We start from the raw sequence: 12,514 nt of genomic DNA, 5'->3' as shown, positions 1-12,514 counted from the left end.
AGAAACTAGAATCTTTATTTTGATGAAACAGTAAAATAATATGGATTCATCAAGAATGAAGATGAGCCTTGTGTCTACAAGAAGGTTAGTGGGAGCATGATCGTGTTCCTGGTATTATATGTAGATGACATATTACTCATTGGAAACGATGTCCCTACCCTGAAACAAGTAAAGTCTTGGTTGGGGAAATGCTTTTCTATGAAGGACCTAGGTGAAGACGCCTATATATTAGGAATCAGGATCTATAGATATAGATCATAAAAACTGCTTGGCCTAAGTCAGAGTACATACATAGAAAAAATGCCGAGACGCTTTAATATGCATGATTCCAAGAAAGGATTCATACCTATGCAACATGGCTTGTGTCTATAAAAAACATAATCCCCTTCAGCTAAGGAAGAAAGGGATCGTATGAATAAGATTCCATATGCATCTGCAATAGGATCTATCATGTATGCCATGTTATGTACTCAACCAGATGTCTCGTATGCTTTAAGTGCAATAAGTAGGTACCAATCTGATCCCGGTGATGCTCATTGGGTAGTTTTCAAGAATATCCTTAAGTATTTGAGAAGGACTGAGGACTCATTTTTGATATATGGAGGTCAGAAAGACCTCGTTGTAATTGGATACACCGATGCTAGCTTCTAGACAGATAAGGATGACTTTAGATCGCAATTTGGTTATGTGTTTTGCTTAAACGGTGGCGTTGTGAGCTGGAAAAGTTTAAAGCAAGATACAATTGTTGATTCTATAACCGAGGCCGAGTTATTGCTGCCTCAAGTGTAGCAAAGGAAACTGTTTGGATCAAAAAGTTCATTAGTGAACTTGGCATAGTTCCTAGCATTGTAGATCCCAATGGTCTCTATTGTGATAACAATAGTACTATTGCACAAGCTAAGGAGCTTATATCTTACCAACGATCCAAACATATACTTAGGCGTTATCACCTCATTCAAGAGATAATAGATAGAGGAGATGGGAAAATATGCAGAGTACCTACACTTGATAATATTGCTGACCCACTGAAAAAGCCTCTTACGCAGCAGAAGCATGATGGTCATACTAGATCTATGGGCATTAGGGGTATGCTTAATTAGCTCTAGTTCTAGTGGGAGATTGTTGGTGTAAGCCATAGAGGCCAATACTTTTGGTACTTATATCGAATTATTTATTAATAATAAAAGGATTTTTTCTTTATTATGTTTTTTTAATAAAGTCCCTAGAATATTTAGTCCGTTTAATGTATCAAGTGTGACTTAATCATGAGATCCCATTAGACATAAGGACATTGTGCTTAAAGTATTCGTAGTTGGGCTTTGTTGTGAAGTGGTATAACATTAAAGCATTAAGACTACTATGTATATAGACTGATGATCGTATATCATTAATCATGGATAAGGAGTTATCAAGTCTTAAACATAGGTATGGATATTAGGAGTAATATTTATACTGGATTGACCCGTTATGAGAATACTATATAAAATGTTATGCAAAGTGTCATAAGTTATTCTCACGGTGATAGTGGTGTATACCACCCTTCGACCTAAAACCATTATGGTCCCTAGATGTATAGTCGAGTTCCTTATTGCTAATCAAACATTGTCTGTAACTGGATGAGCATAAAGATGGTTGATGGGTACTCCACAACCTAGATGGAATTTGCACATCCTGCGTAATAAGATAAATGTCTAAGGGCCCAATGTTGAACTGGATAAGGATGACACAGTTTATGCCTTGTGTTCAATATAAACATAAGGGCAAAAAGGTAATTATACAAATAAGTATTATCACGAAAGGATTTGTTAGATCACATGACATTTTTGTATCTCAGGTAGCAGTGGTGTGTTGCTAGATACCACTCATTGTTTATTATGTTAAATACGTGATTTAATATAATTGCAAATGCCGCAAAAACCTACAGGGTCACACACAAAAGGACGAATTGATGAGAGATAGAGTAAATAAGGAAATCATAAGGTACGGTGCACTTAAGTGAATTGTATAACACCGTAAGGTACGGTGCACTTAAGTAGAATACGGAATATGGTAAGGTACCATGTGCTTAAGTAATTTTGGTATATCATAAGATTTGGGCCACATACACTTAAGTGGGGTTTTTAGCTCACAACCCACACAAGTGGTTCTATAAATAGAACCCTTGTGCAGAAGCATTTGTTTAGATGAAAATATTATTTCTCTCTCTCTCTCTCTCTCTCTCACACACACACACATACACACACACACACACACACACTCAAAGCCTTCATTCATAGCAACTAGCACTGAGATTGAAGGAATCTTTTCGTGTGGATTGAGTAGAGGCGTTGTGACCATTCAACTTTCGTGATCACTCCTTAGATATGCATCAAAGGATTCAATCGCCATAAGAGGTAATGATTTCTATCACTGATCATGCCCATTTGTAAGGATCACTAAAGGAGAAAAATTTAAATTCCGTTGCGTTTTGGATCGCTATTCTCCTTCACAATAACCCTTTATTCTAATGCCTCTTCCCATTTTGAGTAGGATTTATGCATGTTTGTGCATATGCGAGTGAAAATGATGATTGCGTATGTTTATTTTGAAATTGTTCTCCCTCTTTGAAGGTGAGGGTTCTTTTAGTTCCCTGGTTAATGGGTTTGGATTTTATGAAGATGCCAACGGTGAGGACTTTCATTATTAGGAATGCCAATGGAATTTGGACTTTGGATTCTTGGTAGTTGGAAATAGGTTTTGGTCATTTGGCTTATTGAGAGGTTTTAGACTTTTCAATACTCTATACTTTAGCGATGTCGTAGCCAGGTTTGCATTATGAAGGCCCATGTTGATTTGTTGATGATAAATTGTGCATGAGTACATTCCTAAAGGAATTTGAGTTGTTGGTAATGAAAACGACCATGGTCATCTGCAAATGATCTAACATCTTTATGCAATGAGAACAATATTGGAGATTATGAGTCTCCCTTTTAGATATCTCAAGAGTAATTTTATTATTTTGTTCAAATGTTTTTGTTATTTCCAAAATTTTAAAACAATACTTATCAAAAAATAAAGGCACTTTGCAAACAAGTAGATAAAAATAAAAATAATTTTGGTATAGTTTTGATGAGAAAATTTCTCTTTTTATTGATTTGAACCTTGAGTGGGCAACTGTACATAAAGATGTAATTCCTTGATGAGGTAATTGTTGTTCAAGAAATATGGCAATGAAAATTAAGTTTCCATGAGTTTCATTATTGCTATAATCCTCATGTCTTTGAAAGTACGAATATTTTGCCTTTGAGGAAGTTGTCTTGATTGATTCTTCTCTTCTGGAGACCCTTAGGGATAGGATAGATTCACAAATTGAAGTTTTTACCTTGGAATTAATCCCTAACTTTTGCCTAGATCGCCCTTTCGGGTTTTCAATCCACCGGGATACCTTTTTTTGCCTGAGCCACCCTTTCGGTTTTTGACTCAGCGGGTCAATTCTTTTCTTTTTATCCTTAATTTTTGCATGAACCTCCCTTTCGAGTTTTTGATCCACCAGGATAGCCATTTTTGCTTAAGCCGCCCTTTCGGTTTTTTGACTTAGTGACTTTTATCATTCCATTTTTTAGGCAAAATAATTTTTGACTGCATCAGCATTTTTGGGGAGTGGCAATTCATCACCGTCCATAGTTGCAAGGATCGGAGCGCCTCCGGAAAAGGCTCTAACCACCACAAATGGACCTTCATAATTTGGCGTCCCCTTGCCCCTAAAATCTTTGTAGATTGGCAGGATCTTCTTCAACACCAGGTTACCTTCTTGAAACACTTTAGGACGAGATTTCTTGTCGAGTGTTTTCTTAAGACGCCTCTGATAGAGTTTACCATGACATAATGCTTTTAAGCGCTTCTCTTCAATAAGGCTAATCTCATTGAACCTTGCTTGAACCCATTTCGTTTCGTCTAACTTAGCCTCCAATAAGACTCTCATTGAAGGGATTTCGACTTCTATAGGAAGGACTGCTTCCATGCCATAAACCAAGGAAAAAGGGGCTTCCCATGTCGAAGTGCACACCGATATATGATAGCCATGCAATGTAAAACGTAGAATTTCATGCCAATCCTTGTATGTGACCACCATCTTCTGAATGATCTTCTTGATATTTTTATTTGCAGCTTCAATAGCCTCATTCATCTTGGGCCGGTATGGTGATGAGTTGTGGTGTTCGATTCTGAATGTTGCACATAACTCCTCTATTGTCTTGTTTTTGAGGTTGGACCCATTATCAGTGATGACTTTGTTGGGAACCCCGTATCTACATATGATATTGTTCTTTAAGAAACAAGCAACCACTTGTTTGGTGACATTGGCATAAGACGCGACTTCGACCCATTTGGTGAAGTAGTCTATGGTAACCAGTATAAATCTATGTCCATTATATGCTTTAGGTTTTATCATCCTAACCATGTCAATTACCCATATAGAGAAAGGCCATGGTGATGCTATGACATTTAGAGGTGTATGCCCGCTTGCATGGGTATCAAAAGATCCTTCATGAATATCCTTCATGAGTTGACTGGTTCATGTTTGTCTACACATCTTAGTATGATCATGTCATAATTTTGCTTATATGGCACATTGATCAGTGCATTTTGATGCACGTTCTTTCATGTTTGTACTTAAGCATTTCTTCGGTTTGCTTTGATTATTTTTATGTTTTAATGTGTTTTCATAATTTATTTTATTTTGCACTTATTTAATTTTCGTATTTAATTTTCAGCATTAGCAGTTTTCGCGAGAAAAATCATATCTTGAGCTAGGAGTATCGGATTGAGACGTGCTACCAGTCGATGGAAAGCTAAGAAAAAAATCTACAACTTTTGTTCAGAAGTCGAGAGCTGAATCAAACTGTAGCAGGGCCAGAAATTTCGTTGAAGCTGCTGCATTATTTTTATATTTTGTTTGGGTTAGTTGTATTGGGCCTGGATCGTACATTTGACCCGGTTGAGTTGTGAAACGGGTTTGGGTGTTTTTACCTAGGTTAGGAAGCCAAAAACAGGGTTACATTTTTCTGTTCATGTACGATTTTTTTAGAGCTAGCAAGATGACTATGGAGAACTAATCCCTTTTGAATCAACCTGCTGTAATTCAGAATCTGCTTTGAGGTTTTTATTAATTCCAATTTGTTTCCTTTGAATTCTTCTTATAATTCCAATTATTTGCTTAATCTAATTGTTGCTATAGGATAGAATCCTTAAATTCGATTGATGAATGATGATCCCGAATCAATTTTGTGTTAACATAGCTTTTATTTTATCACGAACGATCAAGTTGCGTCTGCTTAATTCGCAATAGTTTTTAATCTGTTTGCTTAATTCGGAATTTGGGAATATTACTCGCATAATTTCTTTTACGCTTGTTAATGGTAATTGTAATCGAATAGGAGCAGACCCGTTAGGGATTTGGAATTTTATAAGAATCAATGATAAGTCGGAAGATGATGCAGTAGGTTGATTCGTGTCAGCTTATTTTATAATCACTTTTAAAAATCACTTTTTTGAATCTAAACCAACCACCCCTCCCCCTTTTTGTTCTATCGGTAGATTAATTAAACAAGAATCCTTGAGAACGATATTTGAGTCAATTTGTCGTTAAACTACATTTTTGAAAAACTACTCGTTTTGATCCGCGTGCGTCAGCGGATCAAATTGGCGTTGTTGTCGGGGACTCTTGTTTCTTTTAATCGTTTTTAGAGTCATAGGTTTAGTGTCTAAGCATATAGGTCCTAGTTTCCCCGCAGTTTCGTCCAACTCGCGTTTTAGAGTCCAAATCGTAAAAAAGTCGGTTTTTGAGAAATTGTGTCTGTTTCGAAATCTGCTCCGGGTATCTGAAGGGAAATAATTCTCTGGTCATTTGTCCCATACTACAGAGTAGTTAAGGGGGAAATTTTTAAAAATCCAAAATTCATCATTTTTCTATTTTTAAGCAATTATTTACTGTTTTCACCGTCTCGAAAAAAATCGAAAAAAATCTAAAAATTATATTTTTAAGTCATTAGATTAATTTCGGTGTCAGTTTATTTTTTTGAATTATTTTTGATCGATTTCTTTCTTTGTGTTTGTTTTTTTGACTTTTAGGACATTGTTGGAATTTTCACTATTGTTGTTGTTGCTGCATTGCTGTTCCGTTAGTCCTTGCTACTAGGTCTCGTTGTTCTGAAATTGTTGCTTTTGATCCTGAAATAGAGAGAACTTTGCACACACAACGTAGAACAATCCAGGCTACCAATAGTTCACCACCCACAATTGAGTCTGATTCTGAGTCTGACTATTTGCATAACTTGTTTGCTTCGGATTCTGAACTTGATTTTGCAATGGCTGATAATAGAACCTTAAGGCAGTTAGCTGCTTCTGATGTGAATTACAATGGTTTGTGTATTGAATATGATGTTGCTGCTATTCCTTTTGAATTAAAATCAGGTTTAATACACTTGTTGCCAAAGTTTAGTGGTCTTGTAGGTGAAGATCCACACAAGCATTTGAAAGAGTTCCAGGTGGTGTGTTCTACACCATTGAAGCCTGAAGGGATCACCGAAGATCACATCAAACTTCGAGATTTTCCTTTTTCATTGCATGGTGCAGCAAAGGATTGAATTTATTATCTCGAGCCAAACTCAATTGCAAGTTGGACAGCCCTGAAAAAGGTGTTCTTGGAAAGATATTTTCCTGCCTCCAGAGCTGCCTCAATAAGAAAGGAGATTTGTGGTATTAGACAAGGCAATGAGTCGCTGACCGAGTATTGGGAGAGATTCAAGCACTTGGTATCTAGCTGCCCTCAACACCAGATCACTGAGCAACTCCTCATCTAATACTTTTATGAGGGGTTGTTACCGATGGACAGGAACATTCTTGATGCTGCTAGTGGTGGAGCATTAGTCGATAAAACTCCAGCTGCTGCCAAAGCCCTTATTGAAAATATGTCTCTTAATTCTCAACAGTTCACAACTAGAGACAATTTTGTGCAAAGCAAAGGCGTGAGTCAAATTCAAGTTTCTTCCAACAAAGCTTTAGAGACCAGAATTGACGAACTCACTGCCTTAGTCAAACAACTGGCAGTAGCAAAACCTCAAACAGCAACTTTGTGTGGCATTTATACTTCTCCTGAGCACCCGACTGATACTTGTCTTATTCTAAGAGACGAGTCCATTACTGAGCTGCCACAAGCTTATGCAGCCAACCTTTACAATTAAAACAGGTACAACAACACTCCTGACCTGTCCACCAACAAATACCATCCCAATTGGAGGAACCATTCCAACCTTCGATATGGAAACCCGCAAACCAGCCAACAACAGAACTCACCTCAAGTGGCTGCCCCTGCACCTTTCGGACCATCCTTGGAGGATCTTGTTAAGCAAATGGCCGTGAACAACCTCCAGTTCCAACAAAGGACCGATGCTAGCATTCAGACTTTGAACACACAGATGGGACAACTTGCTACTCAAATAAATAACATGCAAGCTCAAGGTTCAAACCAACTTCCAGCCCAGACAGTTGTCAATCCGAATGGTCCTAATGCTAATGTGAGCGCAATTTCTTTGAGATCCGGAAAAGTTACAGAACCAACCCCTGCAAAAAATAAAAAAATCATTGAGGTAACTTCTGAACTTTCTCCTTCTGAGCCTCACCCAACTGAACTTTCTTCTCCTTCTTCTGTTGTGGTCGAAACTGAAAAAATTAAAGAAAAGGAGTATGGGCCACCAGTCCCCTTCCCAAATAGAGTTCTGAAAAATAAAAGAATTAATGAGGGAGACAAAGAAAGACAGATACTGGATGTTTTCCGAAAGGTTGCGGTAAATATTCCGCTACTTGATATTATTAAGCAGGTTCCTAAGTATGCAAAGTTTCTGAAAGATTTGTGTACCAACAAGAGGAGGATTAAGGAAAGTGAAATAGTAAACTTAGGACGAAATATTTCTGCCTTTATTCAGCCCAAACAATCATCCAAACAAATTGTAGGCGAGCAAAATGTTTCAGCCTTCACTACTCAGGTTCTGCCACAAAAGCAGAAGGATCCGGGAACATTTGCTATTCCTTGTACCATCGGGGATAATAAATTTGAGAATTGCATGCTTGATTTGGGAGCGGGCATTAATGTTATGTCTACTTCTGTTTATAATAACCTTTGTCTTGGTTCTTTGCAGCATACAAGTTTAATCTGGCAAACAGGAGCAACGCTCGACCCGCCGGGGTAGTCGAAGATGACTTGTAGCCTAGAATGAGTAACCGTTGATGTGTCTGTGTTTTGTTTTGTTTTTCATTTTGCTCGAAGTGCAAAAGTTCAAGTGTGGGGGAATTTGATTAGTGCATTTTGATGCACGTTTTTCCATGTTTGTACTTAAGCATTTCTTCGATTTGCTTTGATTATTTTTATGTTTTAATGTGTTTTCATAATTTATTTTATTGTTGCACTTATTTAATTTTCGTATTTAATTTTCAGCATTAGCAGCTTTCGCAAGAAAAATCATATCTTGAGCTAGGAGTATCGGATTGAGACGTGGTACCAGTTGATGGAAAACTAAGAAAAAGATCTACAACTTTTGTTCAGAAGTCGAGAGCTGAATCAGAATGTAGAAGAGCCAGAAATTTCGTTGAAGCTGCTGTATTATTTTTATATTTTGTTTGGGTTAGTTGTATTGGGTCTGGATCGTACATTTGACCCGGTTGAGTTGTGAAACGGGTTTGGGTGTTTTTACCTAGGTTAGGCAGCCAAAATCAGGGTTATGTTTTTCCTGTTCATGTACGATTTTTTGAGAGCTAGCAAGATGACTATGGAGAACTAATCCCTTTTGAATCAACTTGCTGTAATTCAGAATCCGCTTTGAGGTTTTTATTAATTCCAATTTGTTTCCTTTGAATTCTTCTTATAATTCCAATTATTTGCTTAATCTAATTGTTGCTATAGGATAGAATCCTTAAATTCGATTGATGAATGATGATCCCGAATCAATTTCGTGTTAACATAACTTTTATTTTATCACGAACGATCAAATTGCGTCTGCTTAATTCGCAATAGTTTTTAATCCGTTTGCTTAATTCGGAATTTGGGAATATTACTCGCATAATTTCTTTTACGCTTGTTAATGGTAATTGTAATTGAATAGGAGCAGACCTGTTAGGGATTTGGAAGTTTATAAGAATCAATGATAAGTCAGAAGATGATGCAGTAGGTTGGTTCGTGTCAGCTGATTTTATAATCACTTTTAAAAATCACTTTTTCGAATCTAAAACAACCAACCCCCCCCCCCTTTTTGTTCTATCGGTAGATTAATTAAACAAGAATCCTTGAGAACGATATTTGAGTCAATTTGTCGTTAAACTACATTTTTGAAAAACTACTCGTTTTGATCCGCGTGCGACAACGGATCACACATCTTCATTTAAGAAGAACTTTGATGCCAACCTACGTATAGCCCTCTTGTTAAGGCTAGAAGCATATGCCGGATATTCTTGTTTCTCGAGATAATGTTTGATATCAAAGAACCATGGTTTGTCATCTGACTCTTCTGTTGTCGTTAGAAAATGAACAGGTTCATCGAAATGCCCGATTTCAATATTAGGTTGATGGTTATGCCATACTAATTTGTACATGGATGCCAAAGTCGCCAGAGCATTCTCCATTTGATTCTCTTCTCGAGGAATATGGGAGAAAGTGATTTGGTAAAATTTGGGAGCAACTTCAGTATACAATCCCGATAAGGAATTAGGTTAGCATGTCTTGTTTCCCAATCATCTATGATCTGGTGTATCACTAGGGCGAAATCTCCATATACTTCAAGGACTTTAATCCTTAACTCAATGCCTCCTCTAGTCCTAGTATGCAAGCTTCATACTCAGCCATGTTGTTTGTACAGGTGAAGCAAAGCTTTGCTGTGAATTGTAGATGAAAATTCTTGGGAGACATAAATATTTCCCTAACTCCATGGATTGTAGCATTTGAAGCACCATCGAACATAAGAGTTCATCACTCCCCTGGTTCGGGTCCTTCTTCGTGTCCAGTGATCTCATAGTCTTTGACGACCATAATATCCTTGTCTAAGAAGTCGAACTTCAAAGGTTGATAATCCTCCATCAACTAGTGAGAGAATGGTATGCCAGTACACTACCCATGATGGCCTTTTGTGCGACATAAAGGATGACATATTCTGATAATAACATATGCCATCGGGCAATTATGCCAATTAGGGCTGGTTTTTCAAATATGTACTTGATGGGGTCCATCTTGGATATAAACCAAGTTGTGTGAGTCAACATGTATTTTCTGAGACGTATAGCAACCCATATGAGTATACAACAAGTCTTTTCGAGCAATGAGTATTTGGTCTCACAGTTGTTAAACTTTTTGCTCAAATAATAGATGACATGCTCTTTTTTCCAGTTTCATCTTATTGTCCCAACATACAGCCCATAGATTCATCGAGAAGTGTTAAGTACATGATGAGAGGTCTTCCCTGAACAGGGGGCATCAAAATTGGTGGTTCTTATAAGTATTCTTTGACTTTGTCAAAAGCTTCTTGGCAATCATCGTCCCACTCAATTGCTTGATCTTTCCTTAGAAGCTTGAATATTGGTTTGCATGTGGCGGTGAGATGTGAAATAAATCTAGTGATGTAGTTTAATCTCCCTAGGAATCCATGAACTTCCTTCTCTGTTTTTGGCGCAGGCATATTCTGAATATCCCTGACCTTATCAAGATCCATCTCGATTCCTTTTGGGCTTACAATAAAACCAAAAAGTTTCCCAGATCGAACCCTGAATGTACATTTGTTGGGGTTACGCCTCAGCCTAAATTTCCTCAATCGAGTAAATAACTTTTCCATATTAGTGATATACTCCTCTTCGGTTTGGGATTTGGCAATCATATCATTAACATATACTTTGATCTTCTTATGAATCATGTCATGAAATAGAGTCACCATTGCAAGCTCATATGTTGCCCCAGCAGTCTTTAACCCAAAAGGCATCACCTTATAACAGAAAGTCCCCCAAGGGGTGATGAATGTAGTCTTCTCCATATCCTCAGGGTCCATTTTAATCTAGTTATATCCGGATAAACCATCCATGAAAGGAAATATCGAGAACTGAGTTATGTTATCCACCAATACATCAATGTGAGGCAATGGGAAATCATCTTTTGGAATAGCTCTATTCAGATCTCGATAGTCAACACACATACAGACCTTTCCATCTTTCTTTGGTACTGATACAATGTTGGCAACCCATTATGGGTATTTTGTAAACTCTAAGAACCCGGTATCGAACTTCTTTCTCACCTATTCCTTGATTTTGAGAGCCATATCTGGACGAGTTCTCCTCAACTTTTGTTTGACGGTATAACATTCTTCCTTGAGTGGTAGCTTGTGCATGACAATATTAGTATCCAAACCAGGCATATCCTGATATGACCAAGAAAATACATCGGCATACTCACGAAGGAGCTCTATCAGTCTGGTCTTCACTGCATCTTAGAGAGCGGTGCCTATCTTCACTTTTTTCTTGTCCTCCTTTGTTCCAAGGTTGGTGACTTCAACATCCTCTGGTGTGGTTGGATGACTTTCTCTTCCTGCTTGAGTAATCTGGCTAGCTCTTCAGGGAGTTTACAATCTTCCTTGCCTTCATCTTTGGCTTGGTTAATTGGACAATCAAAGTCATATAAGACCATAGCAGTATCGTTATCAATGGTCTCGTGCCCTTGTGCCCTTGTGCCTTGGGTAGAGCACAAGGTTTTGACTAAAATAGTAAAATTACTTTTGAAAGATTTGAGAGATCTCCACAGTCTTCAAATTCTTCAGTTCTTCACCAGGTGCTACTTGACATATCCAACTGGATACCACTTCATTGTAGGCCTCATCTTCGATAATTGTAATTTGGTTACCAAAGATATGGCAGACGCTAGTGAATGCTTCTTCGACATGAGAGATTTGCTTCCTATTAAGTTGATTGTTTGTTCTATTTGAGGAAGGTTCATATCCCAACCCAAACTTGTCCCACTTTTTACATACTTCTATCAATTTTCCCCAACCTTAGGTATTCCCAGTCTCTGTAACAGCTTTAGCTCCTTGCCAGGAGGCTATTGACAACTCAGGCTTTGGTGGCTCAGGTACCTGTTGGAATGTTAACATATTTACCACTTCCAAGGATTGAAAAGGTGTCTTAGTGATTTCACCATCCACATCAATGTACCTAAAAGATATCAGATGGCTAACCAAGATATCCTTTTCACCTCCAATTACAATCATCTTGTCGTTTGTAATGAACTTCAATTTTCGATGCAGGGTAGAAGTTACTGCACCCTTAGGATGGATCCAGGGTCTTCCAAGTAAGCAGCCATACCCAGGATGTATATCCATGACTTGCAATGTGATAGTAAAGAGGGTTGGGCCTATTTTTATTGGAAAGTCAATCTCCCATATTACTGCTCTTCTAGAACCATCAAAAGCCTTTATTATTAGAGTGTTAGGCTTCATATTTATTCCTTCCAAAG

This window comes from Lathyrus oleraceus, chromosome 3 (assembly GCF_024323335.1).
Source record: "Lathyrus oleraceus cultivar Zhongwan6 chromosome 3, CAAS_Psat_ZW6_1.0, whole genome shotgun sequence".
NCBI lineage: Eukaryota > Viridiplantae > Streptophyta > Magnoliopsida > Fabales > Fabaceae > Lathyrus > Lathyrus oleraceus.
The sequence above is the reverse complement of the archived record's forward strand: the minus strand, read 5'-3'. Positions refer to the sequence as shown.